The sequence below is a fragment of the Crocodylus siamensis genome, chromosome 3 (genome assembly GCF_052110815.1).
Source record: "Crocodylus siamensis isolate JL-2025a chromosome 3, ASM5211081v1, whole genome shotgun sequence".
Classification (NCBI taxonomy): Eukaryota; Metazoa; Chordata; order Crocodylia; family Crocodylidae; genus Crocodylus; species Crocodylus siamensis.
In genome coordinates this window covers 259,825,699-259,845,924 of record NC_143397.1, presented here as the reverse complement: position 1 = coordinate 259,845,924, position 20,226 = coordinate 259,825,699, and the positions used below count along the sequence as shown (strand labels likewise).

Sequence of the window (20,226 nt, the reverse complement as noted above, 5' to 3'; positions counted from 1 at the left end):
GGACGGGTTCATTCATTGATCAAGAGCCTGGAAGGGAAGTCACATGAAGAGAGGTTGGAGGATCTGGGCATGTTCAGCTGGCAGAAAAGGTGCTTCAGAGGGGACACAACAGCAGCTGCAAACACCTGCCAGGTGGCCAGAGAGGAGGGGAAGCAGCTTTTCTCCTGCTGCAGAGAGGAGGGTCCTGGCTGCAGGATCTTGCCCTGTGCTCAGGCTCAGCCTCACACTGTGCTGGGGCAGGAAAGGACGTCCCCCCTGCTCAGATTGGTCCAGACTGAGGGGTTTTGCTTTTGTCTGCCTGGGCCTGGGCTCTCTGCAGTGTCCACGACCCCCTTGACAGCAGCAGGCCATTGGCAGCCACGGCCCTCATGTCCCAAGGGTGGGAGCAATGCCTGGGGCTGTGTCGGGAGCAACTGTGTCGTGTTGCTCAGAGATCAGACATGGGCTTGTCTCGGCAGGTTTGAACAAGGCTGATCCTGCCGTGGACTGGATGTGACCCTGCAGCTCCCTGCCAGCCTGTGGTTAGCAGATCCAGGGCTGCCCGGGAGCTCCCTGGCACACAGGGACTGGAGGAGGGCAGGGAGGATTGGGGGAGAAACAGATCCCACGTTCCCTGCACCCTATACATAGGTCCCCAAGGACTCTCCGGCCGGGGCTGCAGAGGGTCACTGCCCCGGCACAGTGGCCAGGACAGGTCCTGGTCTCTGTCTCTCCGGAGCTCCAAGGAACAGTTTTGCAACGATGCATGTGCAGAGTTTGCCAGCACACGGCCCAGCCAGAGCAGGGAGACCAGGACCTGGGCTCAGCGGACACCTGGTCCTGTCAGTCCGGATGAAGCAGGGCCAGGCTGGGCAGCACCTCAGAGGTCTCGGGAACCCCATGCCTCCTCCCCACCTATAGACTTACCTGCAAGGAGCTGCTCCCATGCCCCCTCCCCACCCATAGACTTACCTGCAAGGAGCTGCTCCCATGCCCCCTCCCCACCCATAAACTTACCTGCAGGGAGCTGCTCTCCACAGTGCCAGGTTGTGTCCTTGGCCACATGCGTGTGTGTGGGCATGCGCACTCAAGTGGCACCCCGTGTCCTGCTTTCCCCAGCCTCAGGCAGCCCCTTGAAGGCTGGATCACTGCCCACCTGCATGGAGGAACCCGCCGTTTCCCATGGATCCTGCATGATGCTGCAAATCTGGGACAAACGCTGTCCCGGAGCTGTGCAGCTCAGGACCGGGACATGATGTTCCCATTCTGGGACTGTCCTGCCCAGTTAGAGACAGGGGGTCACCCTAATTCTTTGTGCTTCAATGATAAAAGGATGAATCCATCTTGTGGCCCCTAATGTGTACACGTGCCCTAGCAGAGTTGTAAAGCCCCTAGTTTCCTTTACCTGAAGAAAATAATGTGATGATTTGAGGCCCATCTAAGGCCATCTGCACCCCCTTTGCAAGCTCCTAGACCTGCCCACGCTAACGCCAAACTTTGGGGCAAAGCATCCACGCCAGAAGATAGGCGGGTGATCCAGGCTGACCTGGACAAGCTCAGCAAATGGGCAGACGAGAACCTGATGGTGTTTAACACTGATACATGCAAGGTTAGCACTACAGAAGAAAAAGACTTAGGGGTCATCATTGACCACAAGATGAACATGAGCCTCCAATGCGATGCTGCGGCTAGTAAAGCGACCAAAATGCTGGCGTGCATCCATGGATGCTTCTCGAGCAAATCCCGGGACGTCATTCTCCCCTTGTACTCGGCCTTGGTGAGGCCGCAGCTGGAGTACTGCGTCCAGTTTTGGGCTCCACAATTCAAAAAGGATGTGGAGAAGCTTGAGAGAGTCCAGAGGAGAGCCACGCGCATGATCAGAGGTCAGGAAAACAGATCTTACGATGACAGGCTGAGAGCCACGGGACTCTTTAGCCTGGAAAAGCGCAGGCTCGGGTGATCTGATGGCCACCTACAAGTTTATCAGGGGTGACCACCAGGATCTGGGGGAACATCTGTTCACCAGAGCGCCCCAAGGGATGACGAGGTCGAGTGGTCACAAACTCCTGCAAGACCGTTTCAGGCTGGACATAAGGAAGAATTTCTTTACTGTCCGAGCCCCCAGGGTCTGGAGCAGCCTGCCAGCGGAGGTGGTTCAAGCACCCACATTGAACACCTTCAAGAGTAAATTGGATGCTTATCTTGCTGGGATCCTATGACCCCAGCTGACTTCCTGCCCTTTGGGCAGGGGGCTGGACTCGATGATCTCCTGAGGTCCCTTCCAGCCCTAATGTCTATGAAATCTGTGGGTCACTGGACACACTAGGCTGAAAGTAGGGCAGAGATGCACCTTACAGACCCGCTTAATCAGGGGTGCTTAAGCTTTTGGTAGCCTGAGCTCATCTCATCAAAGGTTGCACTTGATGATGGGCTGATGAAAGCTATGTATCTGTGAGTTAGTCTGTAAGGTGCATCTCTACCCTGCCGCCTTTGTAGGCTAACGACAGGTTCACTCTGCAGCGGGGGGCTCTGTGACTGTGGGCAGCAACAAGCACGATGCAAAGCCTGGGGGACAACAGAGGGGGCAGAAGGTCCCAGTGCTCCCCGCAGGCCCTGTATTGGGACGATGCGTCCTGTGGGATCAGCTCTTTCCAAACCCTGCCTCTGCCGAGCATCAGACCGGAAACAGCAGGTGGAGACAGGCAAGCTGACGGGGGAGCACAGGTGACATGGAGACCATGTCCTCAGTGGGGATGCCACTCCCTACCCCCCTAACGTGGCATTACAGTGGAGACTCGTGGGCCCCAGAGGTGGTGGGAGCTGAGAGCTCAGCCGCATTCACCAGGGCTTGGACACGTGCGTGGAGGAAAGGGGCTTCGGTGGCTCTGGGGCAGGGAGCGAGGGGCATGGCCTCTGCATCAGACCTACCTGGTTCTTCCGCTACCCAGGAGGACCCCTCTATTCCTGCTCCCCTGTGCCCATTTCCCACGGGAAGAGGGGGGGTGGGGGGGGTTACCTTTCCCGAACACATCCTGCAGCCAAACTATCTCTGGGCCTGCTGGAAGATATCACCACACTGCTCCCAGGGACAGACACGGTGGGACAGCAAGGACCTCAGCCCTCCCCCTGCCCCGCCAGCCCGTGTGATGCTGCCTTGCTGTGCAAAGACCCCAGCGTCTCTCCGGTTGTTTGGCAGGTGATGTGTCTGCATGCAGCAACTGCCAGAACGTGAAACCAAAACCTTTCTTCTCAGCTGTTTACAATGGAGCAAGACTTGGGAGCAGTGGTAGCCTGCGGGCACGAGCGAGGGCCCATCGCTGCCAGGGAAACCTGCTTCCAAGCAAGAAGGAGTCATGAATTTAAATCTTCAGTGGCGTCATCCAGCTTCACCCCAGGCCAGCACAGGCCAGAGGTTCCCCTGGGCCAGGATGTGTTGGAGAGACAGCTGGTCCTTCAGAGAGGATGGTCTGTGCTCTTCCCCTGTGCCCTGCTGGGTCCAGCAGCAAGAGGCAGATGATAAATCACTTTGACATTCAACTCCCTGCTTTGCTTTTAGATGTTACAACCACAACGGGGCTACATCCTTGCTCACACTGCAGAAACAGCCCCATCCACTTCTCTAATCCCTTCACTCATGAAGACACCTCTGTCGTCTTTCGTTGGCACTGTGTGTTTTTCGGAGTGACTTTTTCCATCTTCCGACAGGGCTCGTGGGTGCCCAATTGTTGCCATTTCTTTCTGCATCCGTTCTGTTTCAATAACTTTTAGAGATGTGATAACCAGTGCTGAACTGTCCACCAAACCTCCCGCTGGGGTTGGGAAGGGTACTTTCTCCTGGGTCAGGCTCGCACAGTCTTGTTTTTTCCTTCCTCTGTGGCCTGGTTCTTTCCTAGGCTGTCCTAACCAACCCCTTTCCTGATGTTGCAGTGGCCAGGCCATCGCAGGGCCCTCATGTCCTCAGCTTTGACCTGGGCACGTTGCAGCTGTTCTTGATGTTTTGGGTTTTGTCCTTTGTAACTGAGCGGGAGAGTGCGTAGTGGCAACTGGGGGACTCCTTTGGTTATTAATTTGTGAACACCATCACTCCCGAGAGCGCCCTTCCTGTCCTGCATCCCTGTGCCCCATTGGCTCATAGTGTCCTAGCAATGGAGGTCAGTGATGAACCTCAAGAAATCATCCAGCCTAAGCCCCTGAGGAGGGAGGGAGGGATGTGGATTCTTGTCCCCGCTGCTATGGGTTTTCCTGTTTGATGACTGATGACTTCCCCAAGAGCCCTGGCAGCTAGGACAGGAACGGGGACTTTGATCTCCCAGGGGACGTTTCTCCTCACAGGGCTATCAAACCCTGAACGTCAGCGTGCCCAGATAGATGAGACATTAGCCACATTCATGGCTTTAAATGGTGCGCTGACGGCAGGCCCATGTTTGCTGCCAAGGACATTCAAACACTGACAGGCATTCCCAAAAAAGGGGCTTGGAAACAACCTCTACCATGGAATATGGGTTATTTTTTCAACAACTAATGACTGGCTGCCAACCAGGCGGGGCTCTGGGGTGAGCTTGGGGGTTGTAAACACCCTTGCAGGAACCTTTGCAAGACACCCCATTCCTACAGGCACCAGGAACACCAGTGCCAATATACCACTGACCCTGGGGGCCCAGACACAGCTTGGAGGCCAGCCCTGAAACTGCAACGATAGGCTGGAGGGCTCCAGTCCGCGCTGGATGGGCTGAGACCAGGCACGTGCTTTCTAGATGACTTCAGAATGTGGCCAGAGTGAGGCAATGGGTCCTTTGTGGGCAGGGGGTTTCCCCAATGGTCTGGATGGGGGAGATCCCACCTCCACTGCCCGCTGCCTCTAGGATCCCCTCCCTCCACCCATCTAGCTGCAGTCTGGAGTGAGACAGGGCCTGCAGGCAACAGGGGCTGGTCCTCCTGGCTTCTCATAGATTTCATAGACATCAGGGCTGGAAGGGATCTTTGAAGATCATCCAATCCAGCCCCCCGACCAAAGGACAGGAAGTCAGCTGGGGTCATAGGATCCCAGCAACATAAACATCCAATTTGCTCTTGAAGGTGTTCAATGTAGGTGTTTGAACCACCTCCAATGGTAGGTTGTTCCAGACCTTGGGGGCTCGGACAGTAAAAATGTTCTTCCTTATGTCCAGCCTGAACCAGTCTTGCAGGAGTTTATGACTGTTTGACCTTGTCATCCCTCGGGGCGCTCTGGTGAACAAAGATTCCCCCAGATCCTGGTGGTCACCCCTGATAAACTTACAGGTGGCCATCAGATCACCCCTGAGCCTACGCTTTTCCAGGCTAAAGAGCCCCATGGCTTTCAGCCTGTTGTCGTAAGGTCTGTTTTGCTGACCTTGGATCATGCATATGGTTCTTCTCTGGACTCTCTCAAGCTTCTCCACATCCTTCTTGAATTGTGGAGCCCAAAACTGGACGCAGTACTCCAGCTGCGGCCTCACCAAGGCCGAGTACAAGGGGAGAACGACATCCCGGGATTTGCTTGAGAAGCATCTATGGATGCAAGCCAGCATTTTGGTCGCTTTACTAGCCGCAGCATCGCATTGCAGGCTGGTGTTCATCTTGTGGTCAATGATGACCCTAAGTCTCTTTCTTCCGTAGTGCTAGCCAGCGAAGCACTGCCGAGCCGATTAGGATGCTGCAGGTTTTTCCTCCCAAGGTGGAGAACCTTGCATTTTTCAGTGTTGAACACCATCAGGTTCTTGTCCGCCCATTTGCTGAGCTTGTCCAGGTCAGCCTGGATCACCCGCCTATCTTCTGGCGTGGATGCTTTGCCCCAAAGTTTGGTGTCATCGGCAAACTTGGCCAGTCCACTCCTGATTCCAATGTCCACATCGTTAATGAAGATGTTGAACAGTATGGGTCCCAGGACAGAGCCTTGGGGGACCCCACGGGTCACAGGGCACCACGATGAGTGACTGCCATCAATTACAACCCTCTGGGTCAGACCGCAGAGCCAATTTCCCAGCCAGCAGATCGTGGTGGACCCAAGGCCACAATTGGCCAGTTTCGCCAAGAGGTGATCATGGGATACCAGATCGAAGGCTTTTTTGAAGTCAAGATATATGACATCAATCTCTTCTCCCTTGTCCAGGTGATAGGTCACCTGGTCGTAGAAGGAAATGAGATTGGTCAAACAAGACCTACCCACAACAAACCGGTGCTGGCTATCCCTTAGGATGTTGGCATTGGCCAGTCCATTAAGGATGGCCTCTTTAATAAACTTTTCTAAGATCTTCCCCAGGATAGGAGTCAGGTTGATAGGCCTGTAGTTAGCCGGATCCACTTTGTGTGCTATGAGGCTTGCCAGCTCCTTGAGTGTCCTGGGGTGCAGATTGTCAGGGCCGGCTGATCTGAAGGTATCCAGCCTCTCAAAGTGTTCCTTCATGAGGTCAGCATTAATGGAGGGCAGGGGATCTCCACCTGGGCCTCCCTGTCCCATAACGGCATGGGCGTCCCATGGGACTGATGAAAGACTGATGCAAAGTACCCATTTAATAGGTTGGTTTTTCCATCTCTATGGTTCCCATGACACACCAGAGCGCCAACCCCTTCCCTCTTGACTCTATAGCAGCGGAACAGGAGATGGTCCTCCTGTCCTCTCGATAGTTCTCATGACACACCAGAGCGCCGCCTCCTCTTCACCCGCATTTCCTCTTAACTCTATGGTAGCGGAAGTGACCTCAGCAGGCGCTCATCTCTATGGTGTTCGTGCCACACCAGAGCGCCCCATGCGGCGCTGACCTTTTCACCCACACTTCCTGCTGACTCGATGGTGCGTGGCGACGGGATGCGGAAGTGGGGTGGGCGCGCCCCCTGCCGGCCCGGAGGCCCCAACCCCCGTCCAGCGGCGCCGCCGCCAGGAGCCGCCGCCATATTGTCGCCCCGCGGCCGGGGACAGGCCCCCGCCCCGCCCCCCGCCCGCCCGGAGCGGGACCGGCCCGGTGAGCACGGGGGGGGGCCTCGCTCCGCGCGGGGGAGGGACCGGGGGTCGGCTGCCCCCCCCGTACTGGAGGGTTTGGGGGTGTCCTCCCCTCGCTGGGCGGTTTGGGGGGGTGCCCCCCGTGCTGGGGGGGGTCTTGGGGTGTGTCCCCGTGCTGGGGGATTTGGGGGGTGTCCTCCCCGGTTTGGGGGGGAGGGGTGTCCACCCCGGGGTTCTTGGGGTATCCCCGGTGCTGGGGGGTTTTGGGGGTGTCCCCCCGTGCTGGGGGGGTTGGGATGGGGGAGGCCCTGGAAGCAGTCCCATATTGGGTGAGGGTGCTCTGCCCTCCCCTGTGCCCAGGTGCTGGGGGGGCTGTGACCCTGGCATCCCCCCAGCACTGGCCGCTTGGGGTCAGCACCCTGTGCCCCCCCGTCCGTCTGTGCTGGGGGGTCCCACGGCTCTGGCTGCGTGCCCCTGCGTGGCAGGCCGGGGTGGGGCCACGTGTGCCCCCGCTTGATGATCAGGGTCCCAGAGCGTGGCGGGCCCCGGGGGCCGTCTCGCCCAGCCGCGCAGCGGCTCTCCGGGGCCCCTCCCTTCCCTTGCTGCCCAGGACGGCGCGGCGTTGCGCAGGCCGGTGGCCAGGGTGCTTCTCTGGCGGCGTCCAGGTGCCAGGCGCCGCACCGGTCGTCCAGGGAAGGAGGCGCGAGGCTTTCGAGCTGCAACGCTGCGCTGCTGGGCACCCCCGCCGGCGGGCCTCGCGCCCGTTGTCTTTGGGGGAGATGCGGGTGCCGACCTCGTGCTCCAGCCCCGGCGCCCGGTGACGCCTGCACTGGAAGGGGAGACTTCAGCTGCTGCTGTGCCCCACCCCAGAGGTGGCTGCATTTCGGTGTCACCCTGCTCCTGGGTCTGTGGCTGGCGAGCCCGCTTGGCTTTCCTCCTGCGAGGCACTATGGAAATGTGTGTTGTTGTTGTTTTAGGGACAGGGCGGTGGTGTAAGCTCTGGGATCTTGGTCCTTTACTTTTCTCCGTGCTGACGGATGGACGCTGCTGGTAGCTGCGACATGGAAGCCCTTTTCCTTTCCTCTTGAGCTGATTGCTGCCACGAGCTCTGCCTGGTCCAGCTAGGCCTCCCCCCCACCCTGCCAGCCAGGAATGCACCCCTCGCCGTTCCCTGCGTCTCTCGGGACAGCTCAGGGCGGCATTTGGGCTACAGATTAACCAAGGTTCAAGGTAACGACCTTCTGTCTGTGGGGAATATGACGGAGGCGTCAGGGGCCTGTGCTGAGTTCAGCAAAGGGACGAACTTTCCATGGCCATGCCAGGGCAGGTCGGAGGCTGGGACCTGGTGAGCGGGGAAGGTGGTCACGCAGGCAGGAAGCGTGCCAAGGTGGGCAGCTCTCGGGTGCTTCCTCAGTGCCGCTAGCACTGCTCACTCCTGTCCCAGTCCCGGCTCCCCTCTTCCCCGCTCACTGCCGCTTCTCTCCATGTGGGGGGAGCGACGGGGAGCGGAGGACTTTGCAAGCCTCTCCCGTGTGGGAAGGGAGTATGCAGACTGAGGACCCTGGTGCTCCTTGCTGTCCTGGAGCCAAGCAGTTGTGGCCCTGGGTGGGACCTGGGAAGCCTGGTCCATCGCTTGCCTCTTTCCTGAAGCTGTGAACCGAGCCCAGGTGTGCAGCAATGGGCCCTGTACAGAACGGGGTAGGAGACAGGTGGGGGCGGAGGGCTGCTGTGTGCGGAAGCAGTTTTTGTGGCATGTCTGTCTGTGGCCTTTGTAGCTTTGTTTCCCTTCTTCATGGTTTCCTGCAGAGCCAGCACTGCAATGGGTTACCTGCAAAAGCAGGAGCAGGGCTGCGAGACCCAGGAGTCCCTGCCAGCCCTGTGTTCCCCTGGGAAGGGAGTGTCTGCTGCTTAATCAGGACGGTCGTTGCAAAGCTTCCACCATAGGAGGATGCCCGCCCATGGTTAGCTGTGCCCTGTGGGGCTGGGCTGAGGTGCCAGAGAGAGAGCCTGAGTGTAGAGCACCAGTGCCAGCGCTCCCCAGGACCTAGCTACACTGGGTTCCTGCAGGTTTTGTTATTATATATACTTTCGTTTGTGTTCCTGGTTTATTGTGGCAAGTGGGCTGGCCTGGGGTGAGTGCCCCAGCTCTGTCCTACAGGTATGGAGAAGCTGGAGAGGGTTTTTAAGAATCATCTTGCCCTAGAAACATCCGGTATGTGCAGGTCTGATCCCTACCTCTTCAATGGGACTTGTGGGGCTGTTGGATCTTTACTAGAGCCACTGTTCAGGTATGAGCTTCTTAATCAGTGTTAGCATGGACAGACAGCAGCCTTGAGTGAACCTCCTTTCCTGACCCCGGTTGAACTGTCCGAGTCGCTTACTAATTCCCTAGACTTTCAGGGAGAAAAAAAGATAGGTCTGAATGTCTACTTTAAGAAAATCAGCAGGAAATATTCACAATTGACTTTGCTGTCTACTTGATACCTCCTAAAATGGCAGAAAATCCCATTTATTTTGTTGGTGGGTCACTTCTAAGTGAAGCCTGTGTTAGGGGCACTGTCCTTTTATATTGCACAGAGTTGGGTGCCTTGATCTTTGGCTGAGGGTGTCGCTGTCACTGCAATGAAGGTGTAAATTACAGCGGACAGCCCCGGCCACCCACGGCTCTTCCACCAGTCTAGAAACATAAATTGCGACCCTCTAGAGCTCCCCTGTGAGAGAGGTCATTGTCCTTGTCCCCATTTTAGAGATGAAGGAACTGAGGTACAGGCGTGACCCTGTGATGGAGGCAGGACTGCCCTTGACTCACCCCACGTAGCCACTAGACAGCAGTCCTCCCTGACCCAGGCTGGAGATCACAAGCTAATCTTTTCGCTGTCACTTTTATCTGGGGAGGTAATTGAGGATTGTGTTACGTCTTGGACAAGGCCAGTCCGCAGCACCTAGCCTGGCGGAGGTGCCTGCTGGAGGCAGCGGTGCCGGTGTTGCAGCAGGCCATGCTTTCTTCCGTGAGCAGTGGTCCTCAGTGCCGCAGTAGGCCGTAGGGTCGGCTCATGCACGTTCCCAAGCCCCAGGTTGCAGGCTCTGCTGTCACTGGTCTGATTTTGATCGCCCTGTAATCTCGACCCACCAAACCCATGGCATTCCTCAAGCGTCCAAGCCCTTGTGGTTCAGTCTCATTGCTACCATGTGTTGAACTTAAACTGAACTTCAAACCTAGTGCTTTATGAATTGACACAACAATTGGTTGACGAATAGCAGAAAGGCTTGTTTTAATAACTACTAACAAGTTATTAAACTAAATGGCAGGAAAAGACTCTTTCCCAATATAAAATGAGCTATCAGTCCTTAGTGTTATCTTAGCTGCATAGAGATGTTTTCCCCATGCAGGCAGGAAGCAGTTCTTGTACAGCCGCACAGTGTGGATCCTTCACTTGCGGCTGGGTGGTTTTTCGGGGTGGGGGGCGGGGTGGAAATGATATGTGTGTGTGTGTATCCACACAGCATCTAGCATAAACTTTCCATCACACACCTTAAAGCACATTAAGAAACCTTGCACCCGTTACAATAAATGCCCGCGCCCCCATTTGCCACCCCTTCCCTAACCCCATCACAGTCTCTTAGTCCTAGCCCCAATTTGGGTTTACATGCTCAGTTCATTCACTGATGGCTGGGTGGTTCAGGATGGCTTCTTGATCTTCCCTGGACTGCACACACCTGCTGGCAGTTGTCTTGCTTTTTATACTGCTTTAATTGCATAGCTTCAGAGCATTCCTTCTTGAGAGTTGGTTGGTAGTCAGAGTCCAAACAAAGCAGGCAAGGCCAGAATTAACATATTACAGTTGTATCCTCTCTGTGTGTTTGTGAAGTTTGCAAGCTTTTGATCAGTTTGGAATGAAATAGGGTGAGTATTGATTGCATGAGATGCCTTTAGGAAGTTGATCACAGAATCCTATTTTTCAGTAGTTATTCTAACAGTGGAGCTGGATAAATAGGTGCTCGCTCATGGAGCTAGTGAAGATCAGAGACCATTGGATACAATAGGTGTGAGATTCAGGAGAATACACACTGGCCTAGCACAATCAACATTTAGAAGTTAACTGCCTGTTTGAGAAATATGCCTTAATTAATGAATTCAAATGGGAGGTAGTGAGGATCAAAGGCCACTGGGGACAATAAATGTGAGTTAGGTTAGAATTTAGATGCAGTCACGTAGACTGATTTAAGCATAAAATTTGAGACATATTGGATGTTTGGTTTGGGAAGTGGGATGTCCTGTGTTCACCAGGACATATTTCCGGTCTTGTTTTGGGTGCACCTTGGCTTTCCTTGTCTCTTACGGGCCTTGCTTTGACATGGATATTTTAGTTCTTTTGTTTTCTTTCGTGACACTTGGCTCAGATGAGACGTGTATGTAGCTTGCAGGTTTTTCCCCAGGCCACTTGGCTTTCTGGCTTGCTTGCTGGGTCTTCTTATATACATATTCAGGTCTCTTCCAATAATTTTAACCATCACTTTTATTTTTTGGACTCAGATGTGGTAGAAGGTTCAGGGCTGTAATCATGACTGTTATTACTGTATGGCATAGGTCTGGTATTGGGTACTGCAAGCACTCCTCTCTCTCTTACACCTAATGAGTTGCAGCCATTAGTGGAGTTTGATTTTTCTTGTGGCAGGTTTGTTACCACAACCCAGTCTTGCCCTAGCCACTCTTGCATTTTTGTGCAAGAGACGCTGTTCAAGCCATCACATTTTGCATATGCAGAACCATGTGTACCTTCAGAAAATCATGACTCAATAGGGTACTTCTTTGAGATGACTTCCCAATATCCCTGTTTCAACCACGTGTAACTCCCTGCTGCTCCTTCCCGTTCCTCTGTCTGCCTAAGGAAATCACGTTATGCCCAGAGTTTTGAACCGTAGCAAGGCTTTTACGTTGGCTCATGCAAGTGGGAAACAGCAACAGTAGAAGATGTAAACTGCGATTATTTCTCTGATATCTAAGCCAGACTCAGTGCTGCTGAGGCCAGTGGGCGGAAATTGTGGCACCAGAGAATACTTTCGTTGCGCGGTTCTCAGGGCTGTTTTCAAAGTGACGGGTAACTCCAGTGTCAGGGACCTCTAGGCAGTCTTGGCCCTGCTCTGCCAGTCAAGGTGCATGGGTTTGAGTCACAGATTGGCTGTTTTCTTCCAGCAGTTTTAGGATTTTTATCATAGCAGAACCACAGACAAGTGCAAGGTGATGCACCTCGGGAGGAACAACCGGCACCATACCTACAGGCTGGGGAACTCCCCTCTTGTCAGCATGGAGGCGGAAAAGGATCTGGGGGTCATCATTGACTCCAAGATGAACATGGGCCGGCAGTGTGGGGACGCGGTCAGGAAGGCCAACCGCACCTTGTCATGCATCCACAGATGCATCTCGAGCAGGGCCAGGGAGGTGATCCTCCCCCTCTATGCGGCACTGGTCAGGCCGCAGCTGGAGTACTGCGTCCAGTGCTGGGTGCTGGGTGCCGCACTTCAGGAGGGATGTGGTCAGCATGGAGAGGGTCCAGAGGAGGCCACTCGCATGGTCAGGGGGCAGCAGGGCAGGCCCTACAAGGAGAGGCGACGGGACCTGAACCTGTTCAGCCTCCACAAGAGAAGGCTGAGGGGGATCTAGTGGCCTGCTACAAACTAGTCAGGGGGGACCAGCAGGCACTGGGGGAGTCCCTGTTCCCCTGAGCACCGCCAGGAGTGACCAGGAATAAGGGTCGCAAGCTGGCAGAGGGCAGGTTTAGGCTAGATATCAGGAGGCGCGACTTCACGGTCAGGGCGGCTAGGGTCTGGAACCAGCTTCCAAGAGAAGTGGTGCAGGCCCCTACTCTGGGGGTGTTTAAGAGGAGGTTAGATGCACATCTTGCTGGGGTCATTTGACCCCAGTACTCTTTCCTGCCATGGCAGGGGGTCGGACTAGATGATCTACTGAGGTCCCTTCTGACCCTAGAAACTATGAAACACTGGCACGGCTGTTTGAGCGCTCATGGTGCTCAGGTCAGGCCCCAGAGGACTGGAAAAGGACCAGTGTGGTCCCTATTTTCAAGACGGGGAGGAAGGAGGATCCGAGTAATTATAGGCCAGTCAGTTTCACCTCCAACCTTGGAAAAGTCTTTGAAAAGATTATGGTGGATCGTATTTGTGAGAGTCCAGTGGGAAAAATAATGCAGCAGAGCAACTAGTATGAATTTGTAGCAGGTAGGTCGTGCCTGACCAATCTGGTTTTGTTTTATGATCAGGTCACAAAACGCTTAGACGCAGGAGTAGAGGTGGATGTTGTTTTCTTGGATTTTAGCAAGGCCTTTGATATGGTATCTCATCCTATTCTCATAAATAAATGAAGAGGCTGTGACATAGATGATTACACAGTCCGGTGGGTGGTGAATTGGTGTAGCGGTTGGACCCAGGGAGTGGTAGTAGAGGGATCGGTGTAGACCTAGAGGGATGTGGGCAGTGGGGTCCCGCAGGGCTTGGTCCTTGGACCTGTACTCTTCAATGTCTTTTATCAGTGACTTGAATGTGGGTGTGATGTGTACTCTGTCCAAATCTGTGGACGATACTAAATTGTGGGGGGAAGTGTGCACTCTGGAGTGTCAGGAATGATTGCAGGTGAACCTGGACAGGTTAGAGAAGTGGGCAGAACACAATAGGATGCAGTGCAACAAGGACAAGTGCAGAGCGGTGCACCTAGGGCGCAAAAATACCCAGCACGTTTACTGCCCGGGGAGTGACCCTCTCAGCAGCACGGCAGCAGAAAGGATCTCGGAGTCATTGTGGACTCCAGGATGAACACGAGTCGTCAGTGTGACGAAATCATCAGCTAAGCTAACCGCACTTTATCGTGCATTGGCAGGTGCATGATGAATAGGACCAAGGAGGTGATACTTCCCCTCTATACGGCATTGCTCAGACCGCAGTTGGTGTATTGTGTCCAGTTTTGGGTGCCGTACCTTAAGAAGGCTGTGGATAGACTCGTGAGGGTCAAGAGGAGAGCCACTCGTATAGTCAGAGGCTTACAGGGCAAGCCTGACAAGGAGAGACTGAGGGGCCTGGACCTCTTCAGCCTCCGCAAGAGAAGGCAGTGAGGGGATCTTGTGGCCGCCTACAGATTCATGAGAGGGATGCAGCAAGGGATCGGAGATGCTCTGTTCACCACGTGCCTCTTGAGGTAACAAGGAGCAATGGTCACAAACTGACAGAGAGCAGATTTAGGCTGGACATCAGGAAAAACTTCTTCATGGTGAGGGTGACCAAAATCTGGAATGGGCTCCAAGGGAGGTGGTGCTCTCCCCTACCATGGGGGTCTTTCAGAGGAGGTTGGATAGGCATCTGGTAGGGTCGTCTGACCCCAGCACTCTTTCCTGCCCGGGCAGGAGATTTCATAGATTTCATAGACATTCGGGCTGGAAGGGACCTCGGGAGATCATCCAGTCCAGCCCCCCACCCCAGGGGCAGGAAGTCAGCTGGGGTCATAGGATCCCAGCAAGATAAGCATCCAGGTTTGACTCTTGAAGGTGTTCAATGTAGGTGCTTGAACCACCTCCGATGGCAGACTGCTCCAGACCATGGGGGCTCGGACAGGAAAGAAATTCTTCCTTATGTCCAGCCTGAAACGGTCTTGCAGGAGTTTGTGACCGTTCGACCTCGTCATCCCTTGGGGCGCTCTGGTGAACAGATGTTCCCCCAGATCCTGGTGGTCACCCTTGATAAACTTATAGGTGGCCATCAGATCACCCCTGAGCCTGAGCTTTTAGCGGCTAAATAGCCCCACGGCTCTCAGCCTGGTGTCGTAAGGTCTGTTTTCCTGACCTCTGATCATGCGCGTGGCTCTCCTCTGCACTCTCTCAAGCTTCTCCACATCCTTTTTGAATTGTGGAGCCCAAAACTGGACACAGTACTCCAGCTGCGGCCTCACCAAGGCCGAGTACAAGGGGAGAATGACATCCTGGGATTTGCTCGAGAAGCATCTATGGATGCAAGCCAGCGTTTTGGTCGCTTTACTAGCTGCAGCATTGCATTGGAGGCTCATGTTCATCTTGTGGTCAATGATGACCCCCAAGTCTCTTTCTTCTGTAGTGCTAACCAACGTAGCACTGCCGAGCCTATAAGGGTGCTGCAGGTTTTTCCTCCCAAGGTGGAGAACCTTGCATTTTTCGGTGTTAAACACCATCAGGTTCTTGTCTGCCCATTTGCTGAGCTTGTCCAGGTCAGCCTGGATCACCCACCTATCTTCTGGCGTGGATGCTTTGCCCCAAAGTTTGGTGTCATCGGTGAACATGGCCAGTCCACTCCTGACTCCAATGTCCACATCGTTAATGAAGATGTTGAACAGGGTGGGTCCCAGGACAGAGCCTTGAGGGACCCCACTGGTCACAGGGCACCACGATGAGTGACTGCCATCAGTCACATCCCTCTGGGTCCGACCAGGGAGCCAATTTCCCAGCCAGCGGATTGTGGTGGAGCCAAGGCCACAACTGGGCAGTTTGGCCAAGAGGTGATCATGGGATACCAGATCAAAAGCTTTTTTGAAGTCAAGATATATGACATCAATCTCTTCTCCCTCATCCAGGTGATAGGTCACCTGGTCATAGAAGGAAATGAGATTGGTCAAGCAAAACCTACCCGCAACAATCCCGTGCTGGCTATCCCTTAGGATGTTGGCATTGGCCAGTCCGTTAAGGATGGCCTCTTTAATAAACTTTTCTAAGATCTTCCCCAGGATAGAAGTCAGGCTGATGGGCCTGTAGTTAGCCGGATCCACTCTCCTCCCTTTCTTGAAGATCGGCACCACATTGACCTTCTTCCAGTCTTCCGGCACTACACCAGAGCACCAGGAGCTCTCAAAGACCTGTGGCAGGGGCTGGGCTATGACGCTCACCAGCTCCATGAGTGCCCTGGGGTGCAGGTTGTCAGGGCCAGCTGACTTGAAGGTATCCAGCTTCTCAAGATGTCCCTTCACGAGGTCAGCATTGATGGGGGGCAGGGGATCTCCCTCACCTGGACCTCCCTGTCCCATAGCAGGCATGGGCGTCCCATGGGACTGATGAAAGACTGACGCAAAGTACCTATTTAATAGGTTGGCTTTTTCCTGGGCGTCAGTTGTCATTCGCCCATCGGGTTTAGCAGGGGTCCAGTGTTGCCCTTGCTTTTCCTCCAGCTCCCCACAGATCTAAAAAAGGACTTTTTATTGTCCTTGATGCTCAAAGCTAGTTGGAGTTCAGTTGCAGCCTTGGCTTTCCTGGTTTGCTCCCTGCAGGACCAGACCAGTGCAGAATAATCCTCCTTGGAGGTGAATCACATCCTCCATCTTTTGTAGGCCTTTCTTTTTAGCTTTAGGAGGTCCGCTAGGTCCTTGGAGAGCCAGGGGGGCTGCTGTGCCCTCTTGCTGCCTTTCCTCTGTGTTGGGATAGATTTAGCTTGTGCACTGAGGATCGCTTCCTTGAGAAACAACCACTCTTCTTGAAATCCCATCTCCCTGGGGTCACGGTCCCTGAGGGCCTGACCGACAAGCCTCTTGAGCTTGTCAGAGTCAGCTTTTCTGAAGTCAAGGACTTCTGTGTTGCTGACTGACTTGCCAGCTTTATGGCGGATGGTGAAGGTGATCAGCTCGTGGTCGCTGTCACCCAGCTTCCCATCGATCACTAGGTCGCCGATTAGGTCGTCCCCCATAGCCAGTACCAGGTCGAGCAGCGCTTTGCCCCTCGTTGGCCCATAGACTTCTTGAGTCAGGTAGAGGTCATCCACACATGAGAGAAAGCTTTGCGCCCGCTCGGATTTTGCTGAGTGATCTTCCCACGAGATGTCCGGGTAATTGAAGTCCCCCGTGACAACCAAGGTCCTGGAGCACGCGGCCTCGGGAGGTCAGACTCGATGATCTGCTGAGGTCCCTTCCAACCTGTCTTGTTTAATGATTTCTTTGCCTCCTTCTTCCTAAGTAGGGACCAGAACGGCCACCTCCCTGCTGGGCCCCCCTCGGGCCCTGGGGGAAGCACGCCTGGGCCACGGGTTAGCGAGGATTTAGTTAGGGAGCTTCTGGAGGGGTTGGACGTATTCAAGTCAGCCGGCCCGGATGATCTCCACCCTAGAGTACTAAAGGAACTGGCCCAGGTCATTGCAAGTCCCCCGGCACGGCTTTACGAGCACTCGTGGGGCTCTGGTGTGGGGCCGGAGGACTGGAAGAGGGCCAACGTGGTCCCCATCTTCAAAAAGGGGAAGAAGGAGGACCCGGGAAACTATAGGCCGGTTAGTCTTACCTCGGGGCCAGCAGGGGACTGCATGCTCAGGGGCAACCAACACGGGTTCATCAGTGGCAGGTCCTGTCAGACCAACCTGGTGGCCTTTTATGATCAGATCACCAGATCATTAGAGGCAGGGGTAGCAGTGGACATCGTCTTCCTGGACTTCCGGAAGGCTTTCGACACTGTCTCTCACCCCGTTCTCATTAAGAAACAGGGGGGCTGTGGTGTCGACACCCACACAGTCAAATGGGTTGCCAACTGGCGGGAGGGCCGCACTCAGAGAGTGGTGGTGGACGGGTCATGTTCGACCTGGAAGGACGTGGGCAGTGGGGTCCTCCAGGGCTCGGTCCTCGGGCCCGCACTGTTCAACATCTTCATCAGTGATTTGGACGAGGGGGTAAAAAGCACGTGTTCAGATTTGCTGATGACACTAAGATGTGGGGGGATGTGGGCACATTGGAAGGATGCAACAGGCTACAATCTGACCTGGACAGGTTACAAGGGTGGGCGGACGAGAATAGGATGGGATTCAACACAGACAAGTGCAAGGTGCTGCACCTGGGGAGGAACAACCGGCACCATACCTACGGGCTGGGGAACTCCCCTCTTGTCAGCACGGAGGCGGAAAAGGATCTGGGGGTCATCGCTGACTCCAAGATGAACACGGGCCGGCAGTGTGGGGACGCGGTCAGGAAGGCCAACCGTATCTTGTCCTGCATCCACAGATGCATCTCGAGCAGGGCCAGGGAGGTGATCCTCCCCCTTTGCAGCTGGAGTCCTGCGTCCAGTTCTGGGCGCCGCACTTCAGGCGGGATGTGGACAGCATCGAGAGGGTCCAGAGGAGGCCACTCGCATGGTCAGGGGCAGCAGGGCAGGCCCTACGAGGAGAGGCTACGGGACCTGAACCTGTTCAGCCTCCACAAGAGAAGGCCGAGGGGGATCTAGTGGCCTGTTACAAACTAGTCAGGGGGGACCAGCAGGCACTGGGGGAGTCCCTGTTCCCCCGAGCACTGCCAGGAGTGACTAGAAATAACGGTCACGAGCTGGCAGAGGGTAGGTTTAGGTTAGGTATCAGGAGGCGCGACTTCACGGTCAGGGCAGCTAGGGTCTGGAACCAACATCCAAGAGAAGTGGTGCAGGCTCCTACCCTGGGGGTGTATAAGAGGAGGTTAGATGCACACCTTGCTGGGGTCGTTTGACCCCAGTACTCTTTCCTGCCATGGCAGGGGGTCGGACTAGATGATCTGCTCAGGTCCTTTCCGACCCTAGAAACTATGAAAACCTAGCCTCTACGAAGCTATGATTTCCAGACGTGTGAGCAGACTGCATTTCCAAGGGGGAAGGTGGTGTGGTCAGGCCTCTGTCTGCTGTTTGTTTCTAATGCAGGCGACTTTCCCTGGAAAGTAGATTCCTGCTCCGAGAGGGCCGAAAGTCTGGAGCTGACAGGAAGCGTGCTGCCTGTACGAGGTGATTTGTAGCCCAGGATGGTTCTGCTAATGCACTAACCCTGGGTTTTGCCATCTCTGCTGCAGATGACGGGGAGCTGACCAGTTGTATGACAGCTGGCAATGGAGAAGAAAAACATATCAAGTGTGTGTTTCACACTGCGCAGGAGTCCCAGCTCCGCTGGAGTCACGGCTGAGAAGCTCTTGCTTTGTAAAGAGTGACTCTTGAGCGCTCTGACATTGTTATGCTCACTCGTGTTTCTTGACGTTCGCTGCTGGCGAGGAGGTGGGGCTGGTTAGGGATCAAGATGTGGGATTATTTCAGCCTGGGCTTCCTGAGCTGTCGGCACCCGCTCCTCTGTTTCCACCCCCAAAGCAGGATTTCCTAACACGAGTGCGCTCTGCCGACACTGCTTATACCTGGACCTCAAACTGTGGCTTAGTTAGTGATTTCCAAACAGGGTGTTGCAGCACCCCAGGGTGCCTGGAGAGCCCTTCAGGGGTGCTGCAGGGTGCCACACAATGTTAACGGTATTAGGGGTGCAGGTATGATTCACAAGATAAACCCAGTGATTTAAAGTAAGAATCCAGCGTTGAAGCTGTTCTGCCCTGTTGTCTTAGAGTTGTAGTGATCAAGAAGGGATCTCCAGAGGTCTAGTCCAGCCCCGGCCTGAGGCAGGATGAGTCCTGTCCCTGTTGTGATCCTTCTGAGTTCTCTGCAGCAGAGGAGTTGCTCTGTTTTTCTCTCCATAGTTAAAAAAACGAGTGAAAACTTAAGAGCTGGCATTTCTGAGGGGTACCTTGGATCTATGGAGGGGCCCTTTGAATCTAATGAGGTGTATTGAGAGTCTGAATCCATTGAGGAGTCATGTCCCCCACCCCGGCCTTTTTTGGGAGTTGAAGAGTTGTATATATATTGTAAAGGCCCAAGACCCCAAAGCTTGCAGGGGTCCTTGCATGGAAAGACGAGCCAGCGGGGTGTCAAATGGCCAGATTTCCCCAGAGCTCGAAGTGCATGCTGTGACCATGGCACCTGGGGCCTGCGCCGGCAGTGGACGTTCAAGCCCTGTCCTTGGCAGCAGTTAGAGGAAGATGCACAGATGCTTTGCTCGTGTCAGGGAGAAAAGGGGAAGGCATGGCTGCTCCAGGGAGCAGCATAGGGCAGATGGTTTAGAAATGGGTGTAGAGAATTGTTACGCATTCATCTAACACCTAGGAGCCCGTTGTGCTCGGAGCTGTACGCACAGGACCAGGAAACAGTTCCGTCAGAGAGTCAGCAAAGAGACCAGAGGTGGAGAGAGGCGAGAGTACCGTAGGAAAGACCCAGGGGACAGCGCTGCCTAGCAGGAGGGCCGCAGTCTCGGCGTGCCGGCAGCCTGGTCGCTGTCTGATTTTGAAGGTAGACCAGCCCAGGAGATTCTAGAGGAAGGCTCGGAGGCGGGCAGCAGCGAGTGCAAGCAGCGTGGGGAAACCTGCCGGGTATGGAGAAGGGAAGGGCAGGGTACACGTCCGACTGGCACGTGCTGGCTGGGGAGAGCACGGGGAGCTGCAGTCAGGAAGGGGGCTCAGG

General features: G+C 54.9%; 1 protein-coding gene across 5 annotated transcripts in view; it reads left to right on the top strand.

The window, feature by feature from the left end:
* Positions 1-6,821: 6,821 nt before the first annotated feature.
* LOC149869759 (casein kinase II subunit alpha-like) overlaps positions 6,822-20,226 on the top strand; it is a 47,214-nt gene continuing 33,809 nt past the window's right edge. For 2 of the 5 annotated variants that reach the window (XM_090040873.1, XM_090040874.1), the window contains exons 1-2: positions 6,824-6,959; positions 7,915-8,167. The gene's annotated coding sequence lies outside the window, so the exon portion shown is untranslated. Of the gene's footprint in view, positions 6,960-7,914; positions 8,168-20,226 lie in introns of all 5 variants that reach the window. The other 3 variants (XM_090040876.1, XM_090040872.1, XM_090040875.1) reach the window with 2 other exon arrangements.